Below are 4,917 nucleotides of genomic sequence, written 5' to 3'. Positions count from 1 at the left end.
ATTGAATCTTCGTATAAAATATACTTCTAACTCTTTCTCTCTACCATTATGAATACTTCAGAACAAAATAACTATATAAATATTATAATTATATTAAATAATACAAATATATATTACAAAAAGCTTTTTTTGACTTATTTGTTATTTCACTTAATTCATGTCAAGTACTTGGATCCTAAGTTTAGATTTATTGAATTGCTTGCACATTCATATTTATAAAATTATTTATTAATATATGAATTTTTAGCTTCTTTATTAGCTCTTTTAATTATTTGTTCAATTAACTTAGACAAATCAAATATGAATATTATATAAGAATTTAAATACATTATGTAAAAACATAAATGTGAAAGTTTTGTTTTAGTTTAAAACAAACATGAATGAAGAGAGGATTGTCCACTAATGAGGACTAAGATATCACACAAGAATATTACTCCCAAGATTAAGTCTAAGGATTTAACTAATTAAATTTGGATAAAATATCCTTACCTTTTTTTTTCCCTTTTTTGTCACGTTCGGCCCATTTTTACTTACCCACACTAAGCTTTCCTGCCCATGGACCTGAAAGCCCTAGTAAGCCCAATAAAGCCTTATATTAAAGCCCAATTACTTTTTCTTGTTTGTCAACCTCATCCTAAATGGAGGATGACATACAACCCGAATTTCACTTGGTCACAAATTTAGGAATTAGGGTTTAGGAAGAAATTAGTACGTGCGAAGTACATGACTCCAATCAAATGTGAACATGTGGCCAATGTATAATTTTTATATTAGTGTATAAAATACATATTAAATGTATATTGATTGCAAAAATACAAAGTCAATACACAGCTAATACATAATTAAAACACAATAATATAAAAAATTATATATTAGCCACGTGCTAATATGTATTGGTCATATGTCCCGATTTGATTGGAGTTCGGACGCAACTCTAAGTTTGGATTCCGCACATAATAATTTCTCCCCCATATGCCTTCGTGGCTTGGTTGTATAATTTTTTATTTATAAGACATGAGATCATATGACCCTTTTTCTAAGAATTTATTTGGAGGGCTTTTGAACTTTTCTTTCTTTTTTTTTGTTCTTCTCAGCTGTTTCTAAAATTTTGACTCGTTTGAGCATTACATTTTAGCTCCTATTTCTAATTTTAGGTTTCAAAGAGATAAATTTTTATTGCTTTTTAAAATAATCTTTTTTAATATTAAAATTTATTTTTTTTAAATTATATTTAAAAAATGCTTTGAAAAATAATTAAAGTTGCTTACCCCGTGATAATCATTTTTTTAATATGCCATAAGAAGGGAAATCAAACTTTGTTGGTTCTGCAAGTTCTTCTTCTAAGTCAAAAAAGGGCAGCAGACCGATCTTTCAATCACATAATTCATGAGAAAATCCACAGCAATCATATTCATAGGGAATCTGATGTAAGTAATTGTACTCACTATGGGTAGGTAGCTAAATCCTATGGCTATGATTTTTTTTACTTAATGTTATAATTTTTTAATTTTTTTCAATAACAAATTTTATTTTTTCAAAAGCTTTTTAAAATAAATTCTTAGAAAAAGGGTAAAGAATGATTCAGTTTTTCTTACAAATAAATTTATTTTTAGGGGTTTTTACATGTATAACACTTAAAACTATCATATTTATCTATTAAACACCTAAAGCTTCTTATTTACTAATATACCACCTCAAAACATTTAACCTCATCAAAAAAACCACTCCGTTCGTTTCCGTTCGCTCCCGTCATAGCAAAGCCAAAATAGCGCGGGAATTTCTCTTCTTCTTCGCTAAAACTGGCGCTACACCATCTCTCACATTCGTCTTACCTAGGTCGCAAGGAGAAATAGCGCGGGACTCTTCTTTGGTTCGCGAATCCCACGCTGCCAACAGTCGCCCTTTCGCACGCTGCCATTATCGATTTTGGTTTTCAGTTTCGCATTCAAACACTGCAAATATTTGAACGGAGTGAGTTGATATCATTTGCAAAGAACACTTGACGTATCGTTTCTAGTTTCAAGCGTGGGATTCATCAAAACAGTAGATAGCTAAAGATTCTACAGCTTGATATATTTTCTATGATATGCTCACTGTAGCTTTATAAAACTAACCTGGACATAAATATTTCTTGAGATATATAGTAAGCGTTCCGGCTATAGCAGATTTCTTGATTTTTTTTAACACTTGTTGGCATGGAATCCATTTATTGTATATAATGGTCTATTTTATAAATTCTGTTTTATGTTTTATTTTGATTTTAATTTTTAAAACCTGTAACGGAAATGCAGATAGAATGGAGGTGGTGGTTGCAGTGAAAGATATGGGTCAATATGGCAATATGGAAGATGTAACTGTAAACACTAGCTTGAACAATGACGTAATTGTAGATGATTTGTGTGATGGTTCCTTAGCGGCCCAGGTTGAAGAATTACATATTGTTTGTGTTGGTTCGCGATATGAGGATTCATTAAGTTTTAAGCAAGCTATTCGTTCCAAAGCAATTTTAGAAAACTTTGCAATAAAGATTAAAGCTAGTGACAAATCTAGAGTGATAGCTACCTGCACATACCGTGGATGTCCATGGAGAATACGTGCTTCATTATGTTCAGATGGTCATTCATTCGAAGTTAGAAAGTTAAATTCAACACATTTATGCCCAGGGGTGAATAGAGCTGGAAATAAGCAAGCTACAACTACTTGGATTGCTCATGAAATCAAAGAAATTGTGAAAAGGAATCCTGATATTACACCGAAGGACATTGGCAATAGCTTGGAGACCACTTTTGGATTATCAATACCATACATGAAAATATGGCGTTCAAGGGAATTAGCAAGAGAACAAATTTTTGGTTCAATAGATGACAACTATAAATGGGTGCCCACATTAAGGTCAGAGTTAATCATGAGGAATCATGGGTCACATATAACATACTTATGCGAGAACCAAAACCAAGCATTTAAGAGGTTTTTTGTTAGTTTCAAAGTTTGTATTGATGGGTTCCTAGCATACTTATGCGAGAACCAGAATTGTAAGACTTGTGTTTTTGGTTGCGATAGTTTTTTGCTTCAAAGAAGATATGGCTTATATGTTATTTCTGATAATAAATGACTGCTCAAGCTGAAATCAAATTATTAAATCAATTTTCTTCTCGGACGAATTGCCTTATGTGTTATTATGATAAATGACTGCTACTCTTAATCTCGGAAAACATACAGTTTTTTGCTTCTCGGACGAATTGGCTTATGTGATATTCTGATAAATGACTGCAACTCTTAATCTCGGAGAACTTACATTTTTTTGCTTCTCGGACGAATTGGCTAATGTTGTTTACTCTGAGTGAAAGCAATCAAAATGTTTACAAGACAGCAAGCAAAAAAACATGCCATTCGGCATGTTTCCGAATAGGCATGCTTTTATTTGTTAGAAATCATCCTTGTATTACCATGATGTCGAATAAGCAGTTCAAGTTTGCATTGATTGAAAAAAAAATTTACATTGACTCATTCTTACATTCTTTTAGTAAAAGTTACAGTGATGCAAAGTGACAACTACGCACGCAAAGTGACAACTGCGCACAACTATATTTAATTACTATGAATGCTACAATAACATTAAGGAAAATCAGTATGACCATCAAGATTTTTAATTGTAACAGCTCGGCTCTAAATGAAAGTACATGCATTGTACCACTTTCAACAACGTTTGAACTGCGGGAATTGATGTCATACGACAATTCATTAACTTCATCACACCATCGAAAATAATGGCAATCGTCTTCTGATCTATTCCGGGAGCATCTATAGAATTTTCTTCCTCTGCTACGAGATTGATAAGATGTAAATATTGAACATTGTAGGTTGCAATGACAATATACTTGATTACTTAATTTTCTGATTGACATAGGCGAGGAACTCGAACTCATTGTAAATTGCCTTGTAGATTGCCTTCACAATGTACACCTTCAAAAAAAATAAAGAAAATGAAGACATGTATGAGTAAAAATTTACCTTCGCATTCAATTCAATCCAAAAAAGACACCTTGACATTTCATCAAACACTTAATGTGCATTTCTAAACTTACAAACACAAAATAGTAAATGAAAGTTTGAGAAGTTCACCCTAAACAACTACTGCAGCAAATCTGTTACATGGTGCCAAATGGACTAAATAACAACAAAAACTTCATATGAACCAGCCAAAAATAAACCTGTTAAAAAAAATGGGGAAAAAAATGAAAGAAGAACCTGGCGTGCGAAAGGGAAAACAAGACCAAACGTTTATGGCGTGCGACGTCACTGGAGAAGTCTTGGCGTGCGACGTCACTGGAGAACACTTTGCGGTGAAGAGGCGAACGAGGTCGGAGACGGCCGAGAGGGCGGATGTGCGAATAAGAGCGGAGTGGCAAACGGGAGAGGCGAAGGTCACGGAAGTGCTATAAAAGGTTTAAAATAAGAGTTTGAGGTGGTATATTAGTAAATAAGAAACTTTAGGTGTTTAATAGGTAAATATGACAGTTTTAAGTGTTATACATGTAAAAACCCCTAAAAATAAAACTTTAATGCAAAAATGAAAAGAAAGGTCTGGAGATGCGGGGTATCGATCCCCGTACCTCTCGCATGCTAAGCGAGCGCTCTACCATCTGAGCTACATCCCCGTTGGTTTAGTATCCAACTAAACATATATTAATCTAGATTTATTTGATAATATATATTGTAACACTTCTTACCCCGTTAACTGATCTTAAAATTTCTCTTTCGGCACTTTTTTTTTTTCAGCACTTAAAAGTGCTATATGGTCGATTAAATCCTGGCCTAATTTCTTTGGGTTGTTTTCCGCATATGGCATTTGCTATGATGAATCGACACTTCTTTTCAAAGAGGTTTTGTCCGACATGTATTGGATACGACATGCAA

At 33.1% G+C, this 4,917-nt stretch overlaps 1 non-coding gene across 1 annotated transcript; it reads right to left on the bottom strand.

Annotated features, from left to right (window-relative positions):
• Positions 1-4,585: 4,585 nt before the first annotated feature.
• On the bottom strand, positions 4,586-4,658 carry TRNAA-AGC. Its single transcript has one exon. It is a non-coding gene; the product is annotated as a tRNA-Ala (tRNA).
• Between the last annotated feature and the right edge of the window lie 259 nt (positions 4,659-4,917).

The sequence above is a fragment of the Dendrobium catenatum genome, unplaced genomic scaffold, assembly GCF_001605985.2.
Source record: "Dendrobium catenatum unplaced genomic scaffold, ASM160598v2 fragScaff_scaffold_156, whole genome shotgun sequence".
Lineage (NCBI taxonomy): Eukaryota > Viridiplantae > Streptophyta > Magnoliopsida > Asparagales > Orchidaceae > Dendrobium > Dendrobium catenatum.
This window is presented reverse-complemented; position numbering and strand designations above follow the sequence as displayed.